A 12,258-nucleotide genomic window follows, 5' to 3' on the forward strand; every position below is an offset into this window, starting at 1 on the left:
GTATTGACTCCAATCATCTCCTAACTCAGCTGCTGCTGGCTTTCTGGCTAGGTCAAATACAAAAACCAGTGTACCACTTTGATATGCCAGTAGAGAGAAAGAGAGAGGAAATTCTTTTCACTTGTCAGAACATACATAAATACAAAATGGAATTTCCATATTTTTAGAATTTACTAACATTTTTTAAATTCTGGACTAAAAACCTCAGCTAGAGACTGGGCATCCTAGCGGGTAATCACCCTTTTTCCCTTCGTACTAACAGTGAAGGTGTGCTTGCCCACTAAGACAACTACCAGCCAATCAGGTTCTTAGTGAACTGAGATATTCAAAAGCTAGCTTAGGTAACAGGCCTGGCTCAGTATTTTCAGGGCCCAGGCAAGAGTACAGATGGAAGTCCCTATACTGTATTTCTAAATATTTAAAAGGTACAGATCAAGCCACCGCATTGTTAAATAAGTTCTACCCTCTTATCTTGATAAATACCCCTGCCTAAAGCCAAAGTTAGGGGCAGTGGTGGTTCAGTGGTATAATTATTGCCTTCCATGCAGCAGACCCAGGTTCAATTCCCAGCTAATGTACTTCATGTGCAACCACCACCCATCTCCATGATGGTGCAGGACCTGGCAACATTTCATTTCTTTGTACATGGGGTCACCATGAATCAGGGCCAACTCCACAGCAGCTAACAACAAAAACAAGGCCATAGTTGAATTTAGGATTCTCCCCAGCCCTGGTGTTCCATGTGAGACTCTGGCAGCCATGTGGAGAGGGCCAATGCCTGTTCTCTGGCCTGACCCACTCCTCTGCCCACTGCTGGCTCTCTCTTGCACTAGAAAAGCCCTCTCTCAAATATGTGGATATTCCAGCACACCTGATGCTCTTCCCCAACAACCTGGCAGCAAGTTCATCCTCGGAATGGTGGTCCCAGGGAAGAAGTCCACGCAGGCCTGGGGTGCAGCGCTGTTTGCGCACAACTTCAGGACTCCAGGGTCTGGACACCCAGAGCATGCTCTAAAGGGGGTGAAGCACAGGCTCTGGGTAGACATGCCCCCTAACGTACTCCTTACCCTGTGACAGGGCAAGTGGATGGGTGGAAAGGACTCTCTAACGTGCAGCTGTCTATCTAAAGGGTAGGTCCCAGGGCAGCCACCCCTCATGCTGGGTCAAAGGGTGGAGTTTTTCTAGTTTATCCTCAGTGATGTGTTGTGTTTCATGGGGTGGAAAGGGGTCAGGGATAGTATGGTAGAAAATTAATTTTCTATGATGCTACTCTTTGACCCTCCTAGAGGGAAAGACCCTATGCCTTCCCCTTTTATTATAATTAAATTTTAGTTATGCTTGAATATTATCCATAATTTGATTTTTCAAGATAGAATTCTGAAATACCACTTTCCTGGAGAACCCCTGAGGAAAACCTGGAGAACTCACTTAGAAGAGCTTAGTTATTCGTTGGCAGTTTTTGCTCCTCAGTGGGCTAAAGGCTGGGGGAGTTTTTAGAACTTGAAAAGGGAATTTAGATTGGAGGTCTACCAAAACCAAAAATCAAACCCACTGCTGTCTAGTCGATTCCAACTCATAGTGACCCTACAGGACAGAGTAGAACAGAGCAGCTGGTTAATTCGAACTGCCAACCTTTTGTTTAGCAGCTGAGTTCTTAGCCACTGTACCACCAGGGCTCCTGGAGGTCCACTAGCATAAGCAAATTTGGACATCAGAAGAGAGGACAGCAGTCTGCTAGGATTTATTAGATGACTGATGATGGAGGGTCAATTGAGTTGTATGATGATGACAATGATTATAATGACACTAGTATACAGTGGAAGCCCTGGTGGCACGGTGGTTAAGAGCTCGGTTGCTAACCAAAAGGTTGGCAGTTTGAATCCATCAGCTGCTCCTTGGAAACTCTACGGGGCAGTTCTACTCTGTCCTGTAGAGTTGCTATGAGTTGGAATTGACTCAACAGCAGTGGGTTTGGTTTTGATTAGTATACAGTGAGGAAGTCACTAGTGTGCAAATGGTTAATGTGCTTGGGTGCTAACCAAAAAGGTTGGAGGTTCCAGTACACCCAGAGGCATCTTAGAAGAAAGAACTGGTGATTTACTTCAGAAAAATCAGCATTGAAAACCCGATGGAGCACAGTTCTGCTCTGCCACACATGGGGTCATTATGAGTCAGAGTTGACTCAAAAACAACTGGTTACTGGTAAGACATAGTGAGTAAGATATAGTAGGTGCCATGTTCTGTACTAAATACATTATATTATGTCATTTTAAATTCACAGCAACCCTATGAAGAACTGAAGCTTAAAAGTTTCAGTAACTTGCCTGGAATAATGCTACCAGTAATGGGCCAAAACTGAGATTACAATCTAGGTTTGTCTTGCAATAGAGCTTAAAGTCTTAACCCATCTGTTTCATCCAAAATTTAGTATATAAAAATAGGCAAATTGGTACAGTTCCAACCAAGGATAGACTCAGCATTAATAGCTAGCCCTGGCAGTGCAATGGTTACACTTTTGGCTGGTAACCAGAAGGTTGATGGTTCAAACCCACCCAGTGGCTACTTCTGGACAAAAACCTGTCTATCTGCTTCTGTAAAGACTACAGCCAAGAAAACCAGAGCTTCAAACCAGTTCATTTGGGTTCAAATTCCTACTGAGAATTTGCGTTTCTACTCCAGATATACTAAATCAAAGTCTACAGTTTAACAAGATCTCCAGGTGATTCTTACGTATAATAAATTTTGAGAACACTGCTCTATTAGTGGTTCTCAAAATTGGTCCCTAACCAGTAGCATTAGCATCGCCTGGGAACTTGTTAGAAATGCAAATTCTCAGCAGGGGTTTGAACCTAACTGGTTGATTGAAGATTGGACTCAATAGCATTCAACAACCAGAGCTTTAGGCATTCTGAACTAAATGAAGAAAGATGGCCTGAGGGAGGAGACACCTAGAAGGTGGTGTCCTGTGTAGATGACCCAAAGCCTGAGGAAGGAAGCTTTAGGAATATCCTTACCCAGTGGGCCAGCACCAAGGCAGAACTTAAAAGCTACACCTTTTTACTACTACCGAATGCAGTGTTTTATGGACTAGAGCTAGCGACTAGAAATTGTAATCTCTGAAATTTGGCAAATATTGGAAGCATAGAGAATGTCCCCATTCTTAGCAACCCAAATATTATAGAAGATTGATCTAGGATTCAGTTAAGAGAGGAATGGGTAAATCTCATCTACAAGATTGAATCCAAGAGTTGAATGAATGCAGAGGTATCTAGAGGGCAATCCTCAACTCACTTACGTTTTAATTGAGACCAAGACAAATTAATTCCTTTAAGAGTTCTTGTGATTCTCTAATTCCCCACCTTTGCTTTCCATAATCATTCCCCTCAAGTTGCATGCGGTAAAATTACTTGAAAAATGAAGAGATTTGTTTCCTGGTTTCTGAGAAAAAAAATTAGGAGTAGGGAATAGGGAGTAGGGAGGAAGCAGGAAAGAGAAAGTAGAATGGAAAAAAAAAAAAAAAAGAAGAGGAAAGGGAAGAGGCAGAGAACAACCCAGGTGAAATAATAGCCGGTGGTTGTTGAGGAGGCAACTAGGTTGCTTCCCAGGAGCCTGCAGGAGAATGAAAGGAACACTTGTCCAAAAATGAGAATCACTGGTTCACCAGTTGCTATTCAGTGGATTCTAACTCATGTGGGAACCCCATGTGTGTCAGAGTAGACTGTGCTCCATAGGGTTTTCACTGGCTGATTTTTTAAACAGGTCACCAGGCCTTTCTTCAGAGATGCTTCTGAGTGGACTCGAACCTCCAATCTTTTTGGTTAGCCGCCAAGCACATTAACAATTTGTACCATTCAGGGACTCCAAGAATGGGAATGTTGTTGTTATTCGGTACTGTTGAGTCATTTCTGACTCACAGTAGTAACCCTATGTACAGCAGAACAAAGCACTGCCTGGTCCTGGTCCTCCACCATCCTCCCAATTATCGGCTATGCATGAGCCCGTCTTTGAAGTCACTGTGTCAATCCATCTTGTTGAGGGTCTTCCTCTCTTTTGCTGACCCTCTACTTTACCAAGAATGAGAATAACCCAAAACCCTTGCCATAGAGTCAATTCTGACTCATAGCAACCCTATAGAACAGCCCTCTAGGGTTCCCAAGGAGCGGCCAGGCTGGTGGATTCAAACTACTGACCTTTTGGCTAGCAGCCATAGTTCTTAACCCCTTTGCCACCAGGGTTTCCAGAATGGGAGTAGTCCCTGGCTATTCAGCAAGTATGCCCTGACACCTCCTCCATCCCAATACTGATGTAAGTTAACAGTGGTCCCTGGGCTTGGTGGGTGAAGGCTTACCTGGGGACGGAGGCTAGGGCTTGCTTCTCTCTACCAGAAATGAAAGATTTGTACCCTTCAATTTAAAATCTAGGATCCTGAGAATTTGCAACCAGCCACTTACCACGACAAAGTCATAGTTTATGCCACATAAGAAATAACACTGCATTTTTTTCGAAGTTCTATCTTCATCATATATAAATTTTACTTAAAGTAAAGCACTATAGACAAACGTTGAACTCTAGTTAAACACTTTAGCAGGCATATCCTTAGAGGAAAGTGTACTGATATCTGCAACTTAGTCTGAATTACATCAAATAAATAAATAAAGTGGATTGATTGATAGTTGAGTAGATAAGTGATAAAGCAAGTATAATAAAATGTTATTTATAGAAGCTTGATGGTTGGGACACAGGTGTTCACAATTTTTCAGCTTCTCTGCATGTTTGGGAAACCCTGGTGGCGTAGTGGTTAAATGCTACAGCTGCTAACCAAAGGGTCTGCAGTTCGAATCCACCAGGTGCTCCTTGGGAACTCTATGGGGCAGTTTTACTCTGTCATATAGGGTCGCTGTGAGTTGGAATTGACTCGATGGCACTGGGTTTGGTTTTGGGTCTGCATGTTTGAAATTTTTCATGACAAGATGCTGGAAAAAAAATCTATCTTATCAAAGAGAGGGCGCTCTTTAAAAAGACAGTATGCACGCACACACACACAATTATCAGCCTTTTTTAGTCGTGCAATTTAAAAAAAGGACTCACTGAATAATGAGAGAGATTTCATTTTTTACCTGTTTCTTTTGTCTCATCTGCCTTTTTCTCTTTGGCAAACTACTAGAGCACAAATATTGGTACCTGGTAAAGGCACGTTTCATTACTACACGCTGAAAATTTCAGGGGAAATACACGATGCCATTGTTCTTGTAAAATATGTTAATTAGGCAAATCTTCTGTCAACTATGAATATTCTATTTGGCTCTATGTGAAATGCATCTGTTCATCACAGTATTTGTTAACTAGTTAACAAATGTTAAGTAGAGATTAACGCATATTGTCCCTGAAGAGTTTTTTGTTTTGTTTTTTTACTCCAAGAGGGACTTTAGTACTGAGATGAAATTTAAAATACACAGGTGTCCAGAACAACTGCAATGATGAAGGGATAAATTTTATACATTCTATCTTAAAGCACAAGGCATTTTTGTGGTGTTTATGCACGTGTTTCTATGTGTTTAAATTTTAAATTACTACTTGGCATTGTAGCCGATGCTCTGGAGTGACTGGGAGTCAGGAACAAGGAGAGAAGAGATACTTTTTTTTTTTTTTTTTTACCTTTCTTCTGCCCGTTAAAAAAAAAAAAAGAAAGAAAGAAAAGCTGCAAAATAGTGTTAGGCTATGATTGTCAGGGATTTCACTTAAGTTAACCCCTGCTAGTATACGTTCACAGTTGATTCTTTAGTTTTCAAATCAATTGCAATTATAAAGTTATCCTTACAGTCTTTTTTAACCTATGCTAGATATGTCTAGAATGTCATAAGTAAGATATATCCATAAGTGGTAAAAACATTGTCCATAATGGATTAACACATATCTAATGACTTTATTTTAAAATATTATGTTTATTTGCATTCAATTACTTTTAGAATTTGAAAGGAAAATTTAACACTGGAGTTCAAGGTTTTTAAGCTAGTTAGAAGTGCTTATATAACGAATCTTTTCTTTTTTGTGCCAAAGAAGTGAATTTCACTATCCTCAAACAGTAACACATGATAGTAAATTCTTACTTATATTTTATTTAAAAAAAGGCTAATATTCTGGTACTGCATCCTAAAGAAATAAACTCCTCTTTCTCCAAAATAATAAAATGTAAATATTAAAATCTTAAGCTCCAAACTTGCTATTTTTATCAATAGAATATAATTAGTTTCTAGTAAGCCCCCAAAAGTAATATAAGTCTGATTCCCAAATATTCTTGGATCATTTTGGGATACTTTTATTACTTAAATATCAGACCCGTAAACCCGTTTGTTCGACCAATGATTACTCTGCTCAGATTTTGGCTATTAAAAAGCTTTAACATGGCTGAAAGTAAAAATCCTGGGCAGAATATAAGGACTGTGTTTTATGAAAAAAGAAAATACACTGGCACACAGATAGTGTGAACTTTCAAAAAGCCCTTTGTCAACTAACTGCCAAGCCTCTCAAAAGATAAGAATAATAGGTTCAGTATTAGAAACGTGAGCTCTCTAAAGAAAACAATATGGTAACATAATTGATATCTAGTAAGTTGCTTACTATTTGGAAAAAAAAAGATTACTTACTAAGAACTATTTTCCCTTTTCCTTTGAAAAGCATAGAAACCTTGAGTGCATATAGGTAAAGGGAACAAAAACTATATTTAAATCACTTTTTAAAATACCACGTTTTCACTTGTACTTAGGAAAAAAGTTGTTAGTTATTTTGAAGGTAGTGAGAATAACAGTAAGTAGGAAGAAAGCATAACATGAAAAGCATGTGTACCCACTGAAACCAAACAGTGAAGAACATACTCAATTGCACAAATGATTGGAAATACAACTTACCTCATTCTCAGGAAGGTACTGTGGGGGTGCCGGATATGGGACGGGGTAAGCCGTGACAACAGATCAAGGAACCTACCAGAGCCAGGGAACTCTATCAATAAAACAGAACGTTAGTCAGATGTGCTTCAAACCTCCCTTCCTCCCAAAGTGTTGCCAGACCTCAGAAACCCTACCTTACGTAATCAAACTTAAAGGACTTGAGTAGCAGGAACCCACAGACTGTCTTCATGCTACTGAAAGAAATATTCCAGAAGCCTTGTGCCTGTTAAACGATTACAGTCTGTTCTCAAATGAGGATTTATAAACATGCCACCTCCTGAGGATGGCACAAGTACCCTAAGATGAATTGTGTGGTCTGTCAGGAGAAAAGTTATCTTTAGTACAGACTTCTTCTGCTAGATCACATGCACACACAAACACAACCAAAGTCCTATCAAGGCTTCATTGAATCACTGAATACAACATACATACTTTTAATCAAAGCCACACAAAGGTATTCCTGCTTGGCTCCCCTGAGCTTATTTTCAATCTGAGAAGTTTTTAAACACACCATACCAGGATTCCAGTTCCTTGAAAGGATCTCTAACCTCAAAGCAGGTGGGGATTTCAAAGAAGACACAAAGACATACATCTTATCTCGGCTGCATTTTTAACCTCCCCTCCCACAACAGAATCTTCCCTCCCTTCTGGTAAGCACACGCTTGTAGGTATTCAAATAAAGAAGGTGTATAAATTAACAAGCCAATGCTCTGTTGTATCCAAGAATAAACCGCAAGCCCTCACAGGCTTACCCTTTCCCCAAACAGGCGTTCAGGGTATAGGCATTGGGAAAAAAAAAAAAAAAGCCCAAGATACAAAATTGCAAATCAAATGAAAGAGACATGGTAACCTAGGAGAGTATTCTTTGCTAGGCTTTCAGAGTTGAGGTAGAAGGCACAGTGTTCCACTTTTGTTCCGGTGACAGATCCACAGACACCAGACATGGTGACATACAAAGGGCATTGATGGCACACAGTTAGTCTTAGTGAATGAGGTGAATTAGAGATCGTCTGATGGCATTCTGTTGTTGCCATTGTAATCACCGTCATTTTCCTGGGTAATGGTGCTTCGTGATGAAGTGCAGTGCTCACAGGATAATTGTGAAAGATACCGGAGGATTCGGGAGACAGCATCTGGTTTTAAAAGGCTCTTCAGATTCAGATTGGCATTTTACTTTATCTTGAAAATTTATTAGAGATTCAGATCATGCCGGTTTAAATGGAAAGGTGAAAGCAGGGTAATTTCAATCTATGAATTATTCAATCTCAGCCTGGCGAAATTGCCATCCATGAGCTGACGCTCTGACAGTCCTTTCGCGGAGCCTCCATTATGCTTGTCATTTTTATTTCTTTATCTATGAGCGCGTTCTTGGTTACAGGGTTTGTCCCTTAGGGCTCAGCTTCACAAACCAAGGATTTCAAATTGGCAATAACCTAAACGTGCGGCTGTCTCAAATTGCTGTCTTCACGGACTGTCTTTTTTTCCAAATCATTAAAAACCACATCCATGATGATATCTGTTAGGCTCTCAGATTAGAAGAATTAAAACACACGTGCCTGCACGCATGCACACACACACACACACGCACACACGCACGCACAAAGGAGGGCATCATTGCGAAGAAGAGTTAGGCTCTGCTAACATCACAAGAGAAGACAAAGTGATGCTTTCTACTTCCTTCTTTGTTGTCAGTATGACCCATCCCAGCTGCATAGCATCACGCAGAAAGGAGCCAGGGCTAAAGCAGCTTGCCTGGCACCCTGGTTTCCAGCCCGAGCAGATGAGGACGGCTTGGTAGGCAGACTAATCCCAACAGCTGTACACTTAGCCAGCCCAATCATTTAGGAAAATAACAAGAAGTCGTCGGATAACCGAAATTAGACTGTGCCATTCTCCTAGGCTCCACCTGGCACAGGCTGCAATCCAGCGATTCTCCACTTGATGGCTGGTTGTGTCACTGCTAGTCAACAGCTGCCCTGCATCCAGAGAAGACTGGGATTGATTTAGGTCAGTGAGTCGGGTTTCTCCTTTACACCTTGTTCTAAGTGAGGCAGGGGCATCTGTGCCAGCCCCTGTGACCAGCCTTACATGTGAGCTGGGAGAGTCACACCGCTTCAGGGAGGCAACGTTGCCTGTACAGGCCCCAGCCAGACACCCCATGGCAAGCATTGTCTCCATTGTCCTAGACTTTATTCCTGTAGGTAGAGCAGCGTGGCATAAGAAGCCCCCGAACTATTCCTACAAATGGCGGGAGACCAGCCGTTCTCCATCGGAAGCCGTTTGGCTTACAAGGCTCCGAGCAGTACCTGCTCAGCTGAAAATTCATGCTGCCAAGTTAGAAGCCAACGTGTGCGTGCAGACTGCATCTCTGCTTCTGGCTGAGCAAATACTCCTCAGATAAGAAAGGATAAGCAGTAGCAGGAGAATACAACTTTAGAGCTCGGTGGCTTTGCACTAGGTGTCTGCCTCTGCTTTGCCGCATTGCGACTCGGCAGCCACAAGAGCTGGAGCTCTGACAGTTTCGATAATGCAGAAAGCAGCAGCTATGACACAGCAGTCAGCTGACTTGCAGGGTGCTATCATTCAATGTCCTCTACAGAACGAGGCCAGCTTCTAAGGTGGCACCAGGCAGATGACCTCGACTACAGAGAGTAGCTTACATATAGGGCAGCCTTTCCCAGGCCACACCTGGCAGTGACATCTTACATGGCTTTTCTCTCAGCCAGAGGTTTTAACTGTTTCTGTCCTCCTTGCTAAGATGGAACAGATTGGGGTGACCATTCCAAGACGAAAACAGGTTAAAACCATAACCATCCCTATCATTTTCACTCATTTCATGTCCGAAGTGTAATTGTAGGAGAATTTCTTCCCATGTTTTGGCTTTAAGAGCATACCTCTTATTTAACAGGTAGGAATTGCCTGGAGCTACTGCTGTGTGTGTGTGTGTGTGTGTGTGTGTGTGTGTGTAAGTGCTACTGCTGCTAACCAAAAGATCAGAAGTTTGAATCCACCATGCACTCCTTGGAAACTCTATGGGGCAGTCCTACTCTGTCCTATAGGGTGGGTATGAGTCAGAATCGACTCGACATCAATGGGTATACATATATGTATATGTGTATATACATACACTCTGAAAGAACTCTGGTGGCGCAGTGGTTAAAGCACTCAGCTGCTAACCAAAGGGTTGGTGGTTCGAGCCCAGCAGCCACTCCGCAGGACAAAGATGTGGCAGTCTGCATCTGTAAAGATTTACAGCCTTAGAAACCCTATGGGGCAGTTCTACTCTGTTCTGTAGGGTCACTAGGAGTTGGAATTGACTCCACAGCAGTCGGTTTGGTTTTGGTTTTACTTTTAAGCTCTAATGAGCTAGTAAATTGTACCTAACAGAATGGCAATAGCAATCAGAAAAAACTCAAAGGTAAATTAGTCCAGAAGTAGCCTTAAATCAGGGCCCGATTTCCACACAGCAGTATGCACAGTGTATGTGAAACACAGACTTGCATCCCAATCAATCTGACAATGGAGCAAAAGCCTTATATGGGATTACCCCAGTGGTTTGAGAAATGCTAAAATAAGAAAGCAGTCATTATTATGCATTTGTTTAATGACTGTAATCATACTGAATTAATTTAACTTGCTGCAATGTTTAACAGAAAGTCAATTATAAATTTGTGCTAAAAGAATAACAATACTGGCATTTGCATAGCACCCTGTTCTGTGGAGACATCCTCTGAAGATAACCTCATATCCTGGACATTTACAGAGCAGTCAGGACATGGTAAGTTCTCTCCAGAACAATCCAGGGCCAGCCTCTCTGAGGACAGGTGCTTCTGATTCTAAGCCAGAATGGCACATATATTGTATGAACAGCATACAGAGAGTTGCCACATTCATTTATGCTGGTCACTTTCGAAGGGTTCAGTGGTTTGTTTTTTTTTTTTTATCTCTCAATTTTATTCTCCCATTTGCTTCTCATTTGGCTCTCTTGAAATGAATTCCACTTGAAAGGGGAAATTTCCAGATAGCAAACAGAGAGGTCAAGATTTGACGAAAGATTTCCTGGAGGGAATGTAAAATGGTACAGCCACTGGCGAAGCAGTTTGGAGGTTCCTCAAAATGTTAAGCATAGAATCACCATAAACATATTGCCGTCGAGTCGATTCCAACTCATAGTGACCCTATAGGACAGAGTAGAACTGCCCCGTAGTTTCCAAGGAGTGCCTGGTGGATTCAAACTGCACACCTTTTCGTTAGCAGCCGTAGCACTTAACCACTACGCCACCAGGGTTTCCTAGAACTACTATATGATCTAACAATTCCACTCCCAGGTACACACCCAAAAGGATTGAAAGCAGGGACACAAACAGATACTTGTATACCAGTGTTCACTGCAGTGCTACTCACAATAGCCAAAAGAGGGAAACAACTTAAAAGTCCATCAATATATCAATGGATTTAAAAAAAAAAATGTGTATATACATGCAATGGAATATTACTCGGCCATGAAGAGAAATGAAGTTCTGATGTATGCTACAACATAGACGAACGTTGAAAACATTAAGCTGAACAAAATAAGTCAGTCACAAAAGGAAAAATACTATACGATCTCACTTACATGAAGTAAGCAAATATATAGAAACCAAAGATTATGAATAGTTACCAGGGTTGGGAAGGAGCAGGGAAGGAGGATTTTTTGTTTGGAGGCTTTGAATTTATGTTATTGGTAGTGGGATATTTTGGAAAAGGATAGCGATGATGGTAACACAACATGAAAAATGTAACCAATGTCATTGAATTGTAAATTCGGAAGTTGTTCTGGCAGATGTTTTGGTGTATATATCTTTACCACAATTTCAAAGGAAACAAAAAACTGAATGAAAAAACAAAAAAAATGTTTAAATAGCAAATGTTTCATTACATATATATACTTACCACACACATATAAACTAAATAAAAGGCCATCATCCATGTAATTAGAGAATAACTATGAGTGTTAAGTGGCATTTAAATAAGGGACTGATCCTATTTGAGTTGGAAGGGCTGTAGTAGTGAGCTGTAGGCTCATGCTGAGAGGTGACAGCACAGAGGACCAAGCACAGGCCCTCTCTTTCTACACCCTCTTCAGCTCTCATTACTAACATCCAATATTCTCATTAATTAAAGCCTTGCTGCCAACTTTCAAAGCCTGCCATAAGGAAATGAACCCTCAGTCACAAAAGGATACAAGTAACTGGTAAGTTTTCATGTAAATCCACAGAGGCAGCTGTATTTCTGGAGAAAATAAAGCTTCCAGCAAAGGTATGGCTACTTAGTT

The 12,258-nt window shown here is 41.2% G+C and overlaps 1 long non-coding RNA gene across 1 annotated transcript in view; it reads right to left on the reverse strand.

The window, feature by feature from the left end:
- The window catches only part of LOC126072330 (uncharacterized), a 41,143-nt gene extending 31,581 nt beyond the window's left edge, over positions 1-9,562 (reverse strand). The window contains exon 1 of the long non-coding RNA XR_007516493.1: positions 6,906-9,562. This is a non-coding gene — a long non-coding RNA (uncharacterized LOC126072330). The remainder of the gene's footprint in view (positions 1-6,905) is intronic.
- Between the last annotated feature and the right edge of the window lie 2,696 nt (positions 9,563-12,258).

The sequence above is a fragment of the Elephas maximus genome, chromosome 1, assembly GCF_024166365.1.
Source record: "Elephas maximus indicus isolate mEleMax1 chromosome 1, mEleMax1 primary haplotype, whole genome shotgun sequence".
In the NCBI taxonomy this organism is placed as follows: domain Eukaryota; kingdom Metazoa; phylum Chordata; class Mammalia; order Proboscidea; family Elephantidae; genus Elephas; species Elephas maximus.